At 49.6% G+C, this 14546-nt stretch overlaps 1 long non-coding RNA gene across 1 annotated transcript; it reads right to left on the bottom strand.

The window, feature by feature from the left end:
- Positions 1 to 7396: 7396 nt before the first annotated feature.
- On the bottom strand, positions 7397 to 14074 carry LOC122461386. The gene is made up of 3 exons (XR_006283235.1): positions 13901 to 14074; positions 10791 to 10857; positions 7397 to 9478 (listed from the first exon to the last, which is right to left on the bottom strand). It is a non-coding gene; the product is annotated as an uncharacterized LOC122461386 (long non-coding RNA).
- Positions 14075 to 14546: the final 472 nt, after the last annotated feature.

The raw sequence follows: 14546 nt of genomic DNA, 5'->3' as shown, positions 1-14546 counted from the left end.
TCCTGCCTGGATGAGGAGTGACATTCTGGTGGCTAGAGGAGCATCCATCTCCTTCCAGGAGAACTGCTGGCAGACTGGCACCAACCACTCCCCTACTTCTGTTGCCCATTTTAAATCCCCATCGCTGGGGCCAAGTCCTGACCGAGCAAAGATTGCAGAACTCCCAGTGCCTAGATGTAAGGAAGAAGGGTGGCTCTGCAGTGAAAGCGAAAGGGTGGTGGGTCTCACATGGCCTATGTAGCGGCTGGACAGACCTGCAGCCCCTAAGCATCAACGAGACACTCCCCCTGGAAGCAATTTACCAGGAAGGGGGCTGGAGCGGCAAGGAGTATGCGGAGCTATGGTACCATTGCTCTATGTGTCAGCCAATGGAGGTGCCCGGCTAGGTGGGATGGGGAAAGGTGTCCCTTCCTTGCAAGGGTGTCTCAGACTGAACAAGCACAACCAGAGAGCTTCGGGAGGCATTTCTCCAAATGCAGTGCATCTCCACGGCACCCACCCCCAATGGAGGGTTATGGCTAAATGACACAATCTAGCCTTGCAGCCCTGATTCTAGGCCCACTGGATTCAGGGCCCATTGATTTCAGCATTGGGCCGAGCCCTGTGTACTCTGCGCTCCTCAGACAAAAGGGGCTAACAAAGGACAAGGATTATTTGGCCTCTGGTTTTAATTATTTCCAAAGCTAGGATTGAAATTTCCACACACAAAAATTACCTGCCACTAACAGCAGGTAATTTTTTATAAAGACCCATCCCACAGAGAGTGCACGAAGCAATCAGAGCTACAGTAAATCCTCTCTGCGGCAGCTGGATCCAGCCATCCCGCCCCTTTCTCCCAAATTTATGGAGAAGCAGGTCCCTGCTGGGGAAATACAATAAAATAAAAAGGTGAAATAAATAACACTCACCAGTTGAAATGCAGGTCAGATGGGTCTTTTCTGGCCCTTCTCTTTTTCCTTCCCTTTTTCTTATTTTTCCATTTTAATATTCCCTTCTTTTTCCTCTCAGTCTTCAACTTGCTACATCTCCATACTGTTCTCTTCCTCCTTTCTCTTTGTACTTTCCCATTTTCCTTCTTCTCTTCCTGCCTTCCTTTCAAAGCAGAACCCTGTTCCTCTCATTCTTTATTGCCTCGATGAGGAGCACAGTCTTTTTGTACTGCAGTATTCCAATCAAGGATCAGGACCCCACCATGCTAGGTGCTCTACAGACACATAACAGAGAGATGGTTTCTGCCCTCAAAGAGTTTCCAATCAAACTACATCTCCCCTTTCTAGTGCAGATCCCAGTTCATACCATGATCCCTCTGGCCATCCCTCAACCTGCCATGGCCCAAACACAGGTCGCATGACAAAGACCCAAACCAAGGGACAGACACACATGATTCATTCAGAAAGTGCTGGGAGACTTATTCTGTAAGAAGAGCTCATTCAACCACCTCCTGATTGTCTACTTCTGATGTAAATAATTATCTTCAGCAGCTAAAGTGAGGGGAGCCCAAATTGGTGTGGAATGTAGGGAGGTTCCTGGAGACAGCAGGGAGAGGAATGGCGCTGGCTCCCTTTTCCTGGTCTCTGTCCCCTCTTTGCTCTCCCCTGTTCATGCTGGACACAACAGTGACAGAACCAATCCAGTCATATGGCATCCCTTTCCTCCAGTTTGTGCCATTTCTTTAGCCCAGCTCCCCAGAAGATGGCAGCCACGGTCATTCCCTCCCTATGGAACACGCCAGTGTCATCCCAAGCGGGGCTCCACAGACATGCAGATCGGGATCCTCAAGGCAGCTTCGCCAATTGACACCAGCTGAGGATGAAGAAAGGACACCTGGTTGAGGTAGGGGCTGGGGGAGAGCTAGAGAAGTGGGTATGGTCTTTTTTCAAGAAGGGGAGGGAGCTAGGATGGAAGGGGTTACTTCAGGTTCCTCAGGCAGCTTCTAACAGCCTAGCCACTGACAGAAAACACTTCATCTATGCTACACGGCCGAGCCAGCACCCATGTGAGAACCTGAGTGTTTGCTGACAGCTGCATGTTGAAATCTGCACTCGTAATGGCTCATTAATGTCATTTTCTGCATTTCATTATTTTTGAGAGGGGGAAAAAAAGACAGTAAGTGAAGACAAAGGTCCCCAATCTTGTGGCCCCGGGAGGTTTGCCTGAGTCAGGAATACAGTATCAGTCTCTGTCTTTCCAGGCCTATCGGCATCACCACTTACCCAATCACTTCCTAAAGATCACCCTGAATATCCCAAGGGGACCCACTATAGCTGAGGTTTCACTGGGAATTCCATACATTTCACAGTAGGTTGAGTGTTTTGTATATAGCGCCATCGTGCAGTTGTTTTAATTTCCATGTGGTTATGTTTCCGGTTATACAGGTAGATATTCTGTGTACCTGACTGCCTAACGCCGCCTTCATTTTGTACCTTCCTACAGCTCTGCAACTGAAATACAGTGCAACCAGAGAGCAGTCCCTAGGCTGATAGTCCATTTTATCCCACTCCATGTTACAGGGCAGTGGATTCCTTGTACTTTTTGTCTAACTCAAACATGGCGGCTTCGCCTCCATTGCTGTGTAGCCACTAGTGTCTCTGACTGGATCTGAGAGCATGAAGTACTCTGAGGTATCTCCAGCCTGACGGCGCTAGAGAAATATCAGATGCATCCAAGGTTAGCGGCTCAGAGTCTGAGTGAGCACCTGCAGTGCACACTTGTGAGCACTAGAGGGAGCACAGGGAAAGAGTCAGAAGGAGGAACTGGAGCAGAGGAAAACAGTGAGTTGTGTTTCCAGAAATAAAGGGTCCACTTTAATCCTGCTGCCCACTTCCTTGCTTCAGTCAAACTACAGCACAAATCAGACTCTGCTCCATTGTATTTTACTGGCTTTATCTTCCCTCCTGCTGATCATGTACGCCACGATGAGTCAATTTCCCCCTTCCTCACCGCGTGGCTGAAAATCTGCCACTGGAAGCCATTTTTGCGTATGTTACACACAAGAGGCATGTGGTGCCGTTCCCCCTTCAAAACGAGCTGGGCGCGAGTCCCAAACACAGCCCCTTTTATCACATTTCTGTCTTCCCTTTGTGCTGCTTTTACCTTCTGCTTCCATCGGCTTTGCCTTCCCTTTCCCGGCACTGCTGCAGCCAGCCCACTTGGGTGGTAGCGCACTGTCATGGCAGGGCGAACAGCTGGTAGAGTCTTCAAAGGACCCTTCTGGATACAAATTAGAGAGAGTTTCCCAGGCTGTAGCTGCATGCTTGCTGGGTGCTTGGAAAGGCTGGATAGATCCCGGGGAGAGGGAGTTTATGCTACGTGCTATACGTGCTGCACTGGGACACGCTTAGATGCACGATGGATGCCTTGCTCACGTCTCCGAGATCATCTGTATTAAAGCTGTGTAACTCCCCGCATCCTTGCTAGGGAGAGCTCCTGTGCAGGGCCGGGAGAACCCCAGTTCCAGCCTGGATCTGGAAAACATTGCACTTCCACAGTCCTTAGCACCTTGCCATGCCTGGCGCCCTCACAGAGCCCAGGCCTGGCACCCTGTTCTGGGAAAGCTCCTTTGTTCGCTTTCATTGGGACTCTCCCAAACTCAAGACGGCCACGGCAAAAGTTGCTGTCTCCCAGTCCCAGCCATCTCTCTTTGCACCTCCACACCAATTACAACTGAGTCAGGTGATCTAGTTACACCAGTTATCCTGGTTGCAACAGGGTTCTGTAGGGTAGCTGTGACTAATACTGTGGTCTCTAAAGGCTTGGCTACGTTAGAGAATATAAGTAAGGTACATGCCACATTGAAAACTCTAGCTGGGACTTTCAAAGGGACCTAAAGGAGTTAGGCACCCAGCTCTGACTTTCAAGGTGAGTTAGGCACCTCACTTTTCCCTTTGAAAATTCCAGCTTCTAATTGTAATACCTCGCTCTTATCAGTTGATCTCTGAGCACTTTACAAAGGAGGTCAGTGTCCTTAGCCCTATTTCACAGATGGGGAAACGGAGACACAAAGAGGGGATGTGACTTGCCCAAGGTCATCCAGCAAGCAGAGCAGGACTTGAACCCAACTCATCCGAGTTCCCAATCAGTGCTTTATGCACTAGGCCATGCTGCCCCATGTTGCAACCAGAGCACGTCGGTGGCCAAAACAGGAGTAAAACCACAAGCCCTAACTCCCAGTACCCCTCCCTAATAACTAGCCCCTATTTCACTCATTTACTGTGGTTGTGGTGTATACTATAGTCCTTCTGTGCCAATCAGCAGCTAGTCAGGACTCTTCATTAGCACTGTGCATAGCTAGACCACACGGGCGCAATTACTCTCTCTGGACAGTCAGAGCCTGGCACAGAGTAATGGGGAGGTTTTGTGACCAGAAAGCCCCCAGGAATAGCTCTGATTTTGGTGCCTCCCCAATTTCCTGAGTAAATTGGTTTCCTGGGATGTATAAAAGTGTTGGCGCATTTTGTAAATTCAGCTCACAGCAAACTCATTTGATTCTTAAGAACAAGCCTCTTTCATTTCATGTTGCACTTTCATGCTAAGGTTTGATAAGCTGCATAGGGGTTTGGATCCAAACCCCTTCAGCTGGAAATCTCAGCTTTCAATATGACACTCCCACTATTTGAAATGTATCCTTGGCTAGTTTTTAAACCACATTCAACAAGCACTTATCTCCATACAATTTAAAGGTCAGATTCTGCCACACTTAGTCCCTTGGGGGAAGATACACCCTTGTGCAGGGGACCAGCACAAGCATCAGGCACTACTTACATCCCATGTAAGGCCCCAACATTAGTGACACTTACAGTATTGCCATCCCCATTCATTTCAAAGCCAGGAATCAGGCTCCCAAAATCATCAGATTGGCTGGAACTCAAAAAGATTTTTTTTATTTTAATATTAAATGCTGAGTTTTTTATTTGTGTTCTGAGTTTTGAGCTTTTAGGCTGCATTGAGCTGAAAGGAAAGGTTGTTTAATATATATAGCTCTTTGCTGGTGAGACCTTTGTTCTACTCCCTCTTCAGTCACTGAGCTGCTGGATGACCTTGGGCAAATCATGGCCACGCTCTGTGCCTCAGTTTCCCCAGCTGAAAAATGGGGATATTGATACTGAGCTCCTTCATTCAGTGCTTTGAGATCTACTAATGAAAAGATGTAGATGCACTATATAAGATGTAGGTATTATTATTCCTTGAAGGATGAGAGTTTATTTCCCTTTCAAACTATGCGGTTGTTTGTTTTCTAATTCTTACTGTAACTCTGAATATCATTGTTACCAATATTAATGACCACCCATTTATTAAAGTCCGCCACACTCTATGGTGCAGTGAAATCTTGTGGCAATGAGTTCCACAGCCTCAGCAAAGCACTTAAGCCTGTGTTTAACTCTAAATACATGAGTAACCCCACCCCCATTCAGCAAAGCACATGCTTAATTTTAAACATATGTATAATTCCCACTGAAGTCAAGGGCACTTAAATCACATGCTTAAGTGCTTTGCTGAATTGGGGCCCAGAGCATTGATTTAAATGTGCAGGATCAGGCCCCAATTGAGTAGTCACTGAGTGTAACACACACTTATGGCTACCAGTTATACATGATGTACAAAAATATATATAATGGGGTTAGAAGGAAAAGGCTTCTTATTTACTTAACTTGAACTAACATTTGTGGAGTGACACTACAGCAAGTTTCTGATTAAGTGAGCTGTAGCCCATTTATTTATGCTCAAATAAATTTGTTAGTCTCTAAGGTGCCACAAGTCCTCCTGTTCTTAGTACAGCAAGTATGTCTCCTGCATAGCAAAAAGCAGACTCGGTTACTCCACCTAGCAGGGACTGAGCACACGAAATAGCAGAACGGCCAGTAGGAACTAGAGGAACAATCGTACAAAAAGATATTACAGTTTTACACTCTGTAAACTCTGCTATGGTATATGCGCCCCATAACCCACTGCTGATATGCATCCACCTCTGGGGCAGAACACTGCTGGCATTTTAAAATGCACAGCAACAGCACCCCCATTTCAGGGCAGGGGGCGAAGAAGAACTTTTTCTTCCTAATCTGTGCTGTAATTAGCATTTCTATTGCTGTAGAGCCCAAGGACCCCCCTCAGGATCAAGATCCTGGACCACATACAAACATAAGACACAGCCCCGGCCCCCAAAGAATTTGCAGTCCAAATAGATGGGCAATTTTAGGCAGACAGAATGGGCCAAATGCATCCTTCATGTAACTGCATTGACCGCAATGGGACCACTCAACCTGAGTGAGCTGAGCAGGGGTTGACACCTGTTGTGCAGCCCTTGGGTAAGTGACTTGGGGATAATGCAGGTCTCACACAAGGAGCTGGGAAGATTCATTTGTTAACGTTTATGGCACATTCTGAAGTGCTAAAGCTCCAGCCGAAACGCGTAGCTTGGATCTTTTCACACCGACAACGAGCCACCCACCTTTCGCTAGCCCTCATTCCACAGATCTCGCCACGTTCACAAGACTTGTTTCGTCACACTGGTCAGGGGCATTTTTTGCCACTCCCTGCCTCATGATTGCTCCGCACCTGGAGTTGGTGCTTTAGAAGCAACGGATGAATTGTTATTTTTGCATCGGCAGAGAGCCTTGTGGTTAAGGCTCTGGACTGGGACTCAGGAGACCTAGGCTCAGCTCTCAACTTAGTCACTGCAACAGGGTAACACAACCTCCAGAGCGCCCCCTCATGGCAGCACCCCTGCCTCACTTTCCCCCTTCTTCTGGGCTCCTCAAAAACTGCATGGCCTGGTTTGGCTGCTACAGTGCCTGGGCCCTCCAGCTACCTTGCTACCAAGAGTCCAACCCTCCCAGCATACCTGGATCCAAGACAAACAATACAAAATCTCTGTCCCAGTTGCAAACTGGGGCCAGCCGCTCCTTCGGGAGGGGTCTGTCTTCGCTCCTCTAATTCTTTTGCCTACCCTTTGGGCTCAGGTTTTGCCTTTCCTGCGCTCCTTTCCATCTCTCCCCTCAGCCCCTCCCAAGCTCCTTTGGGGGAGGGGGGCACTCTTTCCCACACAGGCACTCACAGCCTTCCCACCTGGTGTCTTTCACAGGCCTCTCCCTGCTTCATGCTCTCCTCTAGCTCCCAGGGACTGCCTGCCGTCCTCTCCAAGCAGCCATCTGCCATCACCCTGTTTCTCCCCAGCCCTCTCCTTATCTAGCCCAGAGGTCTGATTGGGTCAGGTGATCTTCATTTTCCCCATCTGGGGAGAAGCACTGGCTGAGTCACAGGCAGGGCTGAGACCCATAAACCCTTAAAGGGCCAGCCACAGAGGTCCAGATCCTCAAAGGTATTTGGGCTCCTAACTTCTATTGAAATTAATGGTGCCTAAACACCTTGAGGATCTGGGCTAGACTCCCTGTTTGACCTTGGCCAAGTCATTTAATCGGTCTGTGCCTCAGTTTCCCCATCTGTAAAAGTCCAGTCAGGCTAAGTTCTTTGGGGCAGAGACCATCTCTCACTAGGTGTGTGGATGGCATCTTAGCTGTTAATATAAATAGCAAGAAGATGACTCTAAAACATCCAGTAGCCTTTTTTAGGGTCGAAAGCTGTCTGCCCCTGAAACATGGCCTTACATTCCCTCACCAGGGAAGGCTGGTTTTGCTCAGAAACTAGCTTGTTTCCACTGGAAAACAGGCCCATTTTCCCCTTTAAAAGCTCCTGGACTTCAGTGAAAATTTGGTTGCAAGTGGGCCTGTTTCTGATACAAACCAAAGCCTGGAATCTGGAAGTTTCAATACAAATCTTTTGCGCACCTCCACCTATGCAGGAGAACGCATTGGTAGCATCTTCTCATCTGCTCCATCTTCACAGGCCCTTTTCCCCTCTTCCTGCCTGTACACCAGTCACTGTTTTCTGTTCCTCTGCTCAGAGGAATGTTTTCTAAAATAAACACCATCACAGGGCTGTCAGGCAGGGCCTGTCTGAATGAGGGTGATTTCCCAGATTTATGAGGGCGCTTTTAAAGGTCTCATTGAAACACATCACGAGCTGGGAAGATTTAAAAGCTGCCTTAAAATTAGTCCCAACTAAGGAAGTTTCCATACCAATGAGGGAAGACGTGGCAGGCCTGGCATTACACACATAACATCAAAGCTCCTGGCGCAGTGTTCCAAGGGTGTCGGCACACAAGTTCTCACACAATTTCCTTTCTTTCCGAGAAGTGGAGGTGACTTTCAGAAAGAAACCCCAAAGAGAATGAGGGTGAGTGTAGGTGTCAGGTAGATGGGTCTGAAATTCAGTTTCTCCTTTAGTTACTTGCCAGGCCTCTGCTCTGGGTTCAACTTCACCCAGTAATGGCAGACATCACCACAGTGGACTCAAAGATGGGATTTTCAAAGTGGCCCATGGGCATGAAGCGCCAGGCTGCCATTGGCTCGCAACTGGATTTGAGCACCTAACTCCCCTAGGCCCTTTTGAAAAGGTTGAGACCAAGTGCTTTCTCCGGGAGGTTCTCTGCAGCGCAAGCAAGGAAAGGAGGAGCGGATTGCCAGAGAGTTTGTAGTCCCTAGTGAGCTGTAGGGAGCTGAGGGCCTGACCCAGATTCCAGTGGTATACAAGAGAGGGGCTGCTGGCAGGGTCCCCCAACCCAGGGGCTGGACCAGCCGGAGTCCCTTCATGATGCACTGCAAGGCCCATTGCTTCTCCTAGGCTGATGGGGAATTGGGGGCTGGGCAGATTGAGGGGCTATGGGGCTGGTGCTGCGGTGGGGGGTTACCCAAAGATACCTCTACCCTGTCAGCAATGTGCAGAGGGTAACTGCCTGAGTCTGTTAATATGGGAATTGCAGCCTTTTGTAACAGTCTGCTGGGACCCCGAGAGCTTGGGGTGGGCGCTCCTGTACAACAAATAAATCCACAGTCATGTTTCAGTACTCACAGGTTACTGCTCGGACCAGATCAGTCCCTGGTGCAGTTCCATCAAAGCCAGTGCTTCAGACTGGGGAGGAGGCTGCTTGGTCAGAACAGAGCAGCTTTGTTTTTTTTTTTAATTTTACAACTTACCGAGTGCCCTTTAAGGTACTGCAGTCTAGTGGCTAAGGCACGGGACCAGGACTCAAAAGCCCTGGGTTCTACTTCACCTCTGTGCCTCTGTTTCCCCAGCCACTATCGTGTAGTCAGCTTTTGGGGGCAGGGACTATCTCACTCTGTTTGTACAGGCCCCAGCACGATGGGGCCTCTCAGCACTGCTGTAATGCAGCTAATAATCACCAGGGCTCATCCCAGTTTAAGTATACGTGTGACTGTTTCCATATAATGCAGGGGCAGCTTCGTCTTCAGGTTTAGAACTCAGAGCCGAGAGCCTTGGAACTCCTGAAGCTGCCACCCTCCTCTGCCACGGACGTGCTGCATCACCGTGAGGGAGTCAGTTCATCTCTCTGGCCACGCTGAAGTCAATGGCAAACGCCCTCTGACATCAAAGTGTGTTCCAGCAGACGCTGTGTGGGACGGTGCTGTACAAACGCAAACAGGCAACACACAGGAGGAATCATTAACCATCCTAGAGCAATGGCCCCCAGTTTGGGTTGGGATTCCCTTGGTCTCACTGTAAACATGCCTGCTTTGTACTCAGCTTCCCTAACGCCACCCCTCCACAGCCCCCTGGGCAAATACTGTTTAAGCACATTACCAACACGTGTGGAATAAATATTAAGAACGGTCCTCCTGGCACCCCCTGTTGGAGAGGTCAGTGCTGTCACCCCCATTCTAACGAATAGGGAAGTGAGGTACTGCGAGGTTCAAAGACTTGCCCAAGTCACAGGGACTCGGGTCACTAGTAGAGACTGCTCAATCAGGAGAGTGGGAGTGGTGGAGAGAGTATCTCTCTCCAGCCCCATGCTCTATTGCCTCCTCTGTGGCAGTCCATCTGCAGCAAGGGAAGTCCCTGGCAGTGCAGCTCCAATAGAGCCATGCTAGTAGCTGGCCTGGAGCTCCAGCAGAGCTGCCTGATTTAGAGTAGCCCCATGGTTTATTCTGAGGGGCGGTGGGAGGGCAGCCCCAACAGAATAACAATGGAAGAAATCCACAACAGGAGTCATCATGGAGATTTCCTCCCCTTAGCAGGTGATCTGGGTAGACGGCAGAAAGGCTCTGTGCTCTCTTAGCTCCACCCTGTGATGCAAGTGGCACCTCAGTTATATTCTGCAGAAACAGGAAGTTCTGTGAAAAAAACAGCGAGCCTTATAGGGAAAAGCTTATACTCAAACAAATTTGTTAGTCTCTAAGGTGCCACAAGTACTCCTTTTCTTTTTATAGAGAAATATTATTCTTATCCTTCCAGGATTCACCACAGGATCTCAAAGCACTGCAGCGAGGCTCACAGCACTCATGAGAGGCAGGTAGGTATTATTGCCCCCATTTTACAGATGGGGAAACGGAGGCACTGAGAGATTAGCACGACTTGCCAAAAGTCACCCAAAGAATCACCGGTAGAACCGGAAAGCAACCTCAGGGATCCTGACTTCTATTCCCCCGCTCCAATCAAGAGACCACACTCCCACCTATACTTGGGTAAAGCCCATTTTGGACGCTCTTAAGGTCAGCATCCATAACAGCGGAAAAGTAGCCCCAGGATTGGTCCACCCAACAAAGCAACTCCCAAGAGACTTGCCATATGATTTAGCCCTTGACCACCACTGGCCCAAGCATTGTCGGGATCCTGAGCGTTGCCTCGCTAAGACATGTATGAAATCAGCCCTGTGTAGTTTAACCAGTTTTGTCAGAAATGGTCAGACAACCACAGCAATATAAATGCACCCATCTTACCTTCCTGGTGTGGTGCTGGAGTTGGAAACGTGAAATATTTCATATGGGAACATGACAGTCTCCGTGGCTGCGATCAAAGACAAAGCATGGAATATGGTTACTCAGTTGCCAAGGGGCTGTTATATGCCCCAGAGTCCTGGTCAAGCCCATGCATGAAGGGGGGTTAATAAACCATCAGGAGCCATCAGGATAAGTGGAAAGATAAAGGGGAACTTGCTAAAAGAAAAATATTAATAATTTAGCACCCAGGTCCAGTTGATTTCCAGCAGAACAGAAGGAGTGTGGCATAGCAGCTTTCTAAATATAGATTTGAAAATATGGACGCATGTAAATTTCTGTTTCTATCGTAACTACAATTTTTATTTATACACTCTGGTACCGACGGCTAACATTGTCCAACTGTCATACCACTTGTTTACGGCTACTGAAAAACATTAGCTTCTTTCTGTTAAATCATTATTCTACGTATAAATAGCCTGGAAATTATATATTTACAAATATCCTTTTGCTTACCTTTTGCAATAACAGCTTTGAAAAATGCATTGCTTACGTTATCATATTAATACTCAGTCTAAGCATAATTTTTCCAACAGGCTTTCCTGTAAAGGGCTTATTTTGTATAGTGCTTATGGTAGCCTTGTTTTTAAATTGTTTACATTGTCAATTACAAAGCATTTGAGGTTGGCAGCATAGGGCAAGAGAGATTTCAAAGCATTATCAATACTATGAAAGCTGGTCTATTAAGTCTGCAAACAAGATTCCACTGGTAAGTAATGCCATTGGGTTTATGTACCTAGTATCGGGGCTGCATTTAAAAACACATGCAAGTCATTTTCTCACGCTCACTCAGAAAATGAAGCAGTAGAAAATAGACTGTATTCTTTCTGTGTGATTAGTTGGGGGTAAATAATATAACAAATCCATTGCCCCACAAGACTGCATGTCTGTCACTAATGTTGCACGCTGTATCTCCTAGGAACTTTGTGCCAATAGCAGGGACAGAACTTAGAGCCTCCTGCTCCAAAAGCACAAGCCGCTTGAGCTAACGGGGATTTTTTTTGGGGGGTGCGGTACAAGGACTATGCAACACAGCTGAGCAATTTCTAGTAGAGCGTCGTAGTGCACATAGACATTATCCAGTTGACTACAAAGTAGGTATCAAATCTCTGTGTTGGTTCCATGTAGCTCTTGCAAAGAATCAAAGAAACTACTTTTGATCATCAAAGTTTGACTCTTGCAGTTAAGATGGAATAAGATGGGGCATGAAAAATTAACTGGAAAATATTTTCTTTAAATATATAGGTAGATTATTTATTTGGTGTCATTTTATAGTGCTGGGCGAATTGATATGGCTGATGCATTCTTTCATCCTGCAATATACAGGTCTTTAGTGAAAGGGGAACACATAGCTCCAGGATGGCAGTCTGGATAGGACACGCTCACAGAAACATTGTCATCTCTTCATCTGCAGTTTTGCCCATCTTTAAGGACAGATTAGCAAGGCTAAAAGCAGTCAGAGTGATTTACTAAATTCCTAAAGGCGGGAGGCCTGGGGAAAGCAACCCTGAGGTCCGGAAGCCATGCCCAATGGTAAACTGCGCACTGTGCCATACTCAGCAAACAAGAACCCAAAGCACAGAAAAAGACGGGCCCAAATTCTGTGACAGGGTATGAAGCTCCTGTAACCTCGCTGAAGTCAGTGAGTTACACCAGGGTAACCAAAGGCAGAATTTGGCCTAGTGGCAGACATAGGTGCTACTGCACCCCCCGGCTTGAAGTGGTTTCCATCGTATACAGGGATTACAGTTTGATTCAATAGCTCCCTGCACCCCCACTATGGTAGCGCTTGGCTGGCTGGGAAGCAGAGTGAAACGGTTTAGGGGGAGGATCCCGACAGCCCTTGGAACAAACCAGGGGGTGCACACTGGCTGCTGGGCAAATCTTTGCTCCTCTCTCCCCTCGTTGGGCCTGGATCTGGTCTCCCATCGGCTGCACGCCCAGCCAGGTCCTGGCTCTTTTCCCTCTCCCTGCTCCCGATCTCGGGAGCCAGCGGCTCCGGCCCAGCTCTTCGGTGCAGCCGGGCGCGCTGGCAGGCGGCCAGGCGAAGTGTGTGGAAATGACACCGCCAGGGCGGCAGAGATTTTCCCTAATTTCTCTCCTTGCCGAGCGCAGCCGGGCTGACATTGGCTGGAAAGTGGAGCAGCTCGTCAGGGACAATCAATGGGAATCGATCGCGCTGCTCAGGCTCGGCGCGGGGCTGGGGAAATAGCACCGCCGCCGCCCCAGCCCGCGGCCACACGCGGCTCCGCTCCCCGCGGCCCCTCCAGCCGCCAAAGTTCGGGGGAAGGGGCGGCCCGCGGGGCGCCCCCCCCGGCACAGACCCCCCCACACACAGCCCCGCGGGCACCTCCAGCGTCGCGGGCTGCCGGCCAAGTGGGCAACTTTGCACGGGGGAGGCGCTCGCGGGTGGGTTTGAGAGGCCCAGCCCCTCCGGGGGGGAGGCGGGGAACCACCCTCGGTTGCATCCAGCACTGGAATTGCGCCCCCGGCCGAGCTCCGCGCGTGGACAGTGACCCACGGGGGATCAGCCCCCACTTCCCCGAGCCCTCCAGCTGGCTCGCACGGCTGGGCGAGCTCGGGCGCGGGCCCGGCGGGAACGGGCGGCCGCGGGGGGCCAGGGCAGCGTGGTACTCCATCCCGAAGGGCTCAGCGGGGTCTCGGCTCGGGCACCTCCCGCTAACTCGCAGTCGCTGGTTAAGCACCAGCCGAGTTGGCTGCAGCACCATGGGAGTGGGCGCCGCTGCTTGGTTCGGGGTTTTCGTTGCTCTCCCTTGCATGGGACCCCCGGGCTCCCCGGCCTTTGCCATTGCTCGCAGCCCGGGGCCCTCTGCACCGATCTCCCGCGCTGCAGCCGGGGAAGGGGCGCTAAGGCAAGAGACCAGGCCACGAACAACCTTCCCCCCAGTGTCTCGCCGGGGGCTGCAGGGTCAAAGTGGTTCCAGCGCAGCTAGCCCTGGGAAACCGAAGCACAAGCCCCCCCTCTGGGGATGCATTTTCCTCCAGTTTAATGGTCTGGGGTAACCGAGACCCAGCCCCGTCTAATCATTAACCTTGGGCCTGAGATCTGAAGGGTAACCAACTCCACCGGCTACCTTTCCCGCTCCGAGCCGCCTCTCCCCTGAGAGCTGCTGGGGGTGGAGGGTCAGGGAGAGGAAGCCGGGCTGGGGCGTTTTTGGCAGCACGAACACGTTTGCAGCCTGATCTGCCGCGTGGGCTGGGGGAGGACAAGCTGCTACAGGTTTGCGAGGGATTTGCAACCAGGCGGGGTCTGGGGGTTGATTGACATTCACGTTTGTTGTGGAGGGGCCAGTCTACTTTAATAGGGGGTCTGCCCTCGTCCCGGGCTGGTGCCGAAACTCTCTGGTTGCAGAGGCTGGCTGCTTGGTTTGGGGGTTGGTTGTCAGCTTGCTAAGAATAAATCAGATAAAAGAATGGGTCCTAGCAAAGGTCACAGGCTACAAAACTCCACACATAATTCTAACCACCCCTCACCTCCATTTATACCCGATTGACTAGTTGTTCCCCTTTGCTAAGCATGCTTAAGAAACTGTTTTCAGCTCAAGCACTTTAACATCCTCCTAGGGAAGATGCTAAGCAAAAAGTAATTAGTATTTTATTATTAACTCTCCTTTTAAAAAAAACATTGGAATCTGTTCTTTTCAACTGATCTCTTTTGCATGATTGTTTTTAAAAGGG

The sequence above is a fragment of the Chelonia mydas genome, chromosome 8, assembly GCF_015237465.2.
Source record: "Chelonia mydas isolate rCheMyd1 chromosome 8, rCheMyd1.pri.v2, whole genome shotgun sequence".
Taxonomy (NCBI): Eukaryota; Metazoa; Chordata; order Testudines; family Cheloniidae; genus Chelonia; species Chelonia mydas.
This window is presented reverse-complemented; position numbering and strand designations above follow the sequence as displayed.